The following is a 345-nucleotide window of genomic DNA, read 5'->3' on the forward strand; positions in this document are numbered from 1 at the left end:
AAGGATGCATCTCCCCTCGTTGTGCGAATTAATTGGGACCTGGGAACGACTCCCAGGTCACAGGGCCAGCCCTGGTGAAGCAGCTGAGGAAGAGGAGGAAGGGACAGGGTGGCCACAGCCAGGAGCTGGCACCTGTGGGGGCTACCTGTGCCCCTCCCCGGGGTCCTGGTGCTTTAGGCTGCCCGGGGCAGGGTGGGTGCAAGCACTGGGCTCGCCGGTGGTGCTCGGGGTTGTGCTGGGTGCTGTGGCTTGCTCTTGCTCTCAGCTCCAGCTTGGGTCTGCATTTTGGGGGCACACTGAGCTTTTAGGGGTTCTTGGGTGGGCAGTGGCTTCCCCAAGGCCAAG

Source organism: Egretta garzetta, unplaced genomic scaffold (genome assembly GCF_000687185.1).
Source record: "Egretta garzetta isolate BGI_Z169 unplaced genomic scaffold, ASM68718v1 scaffold395, whole genome shotgun sequence".
NCBI classification, from domain to species: domain Eukaryota; kingdom Metazoa; phylum Chordata; class Aves; order Pelecaniformes; family Ardeidae; genus Egretta; species Egretta garzetta.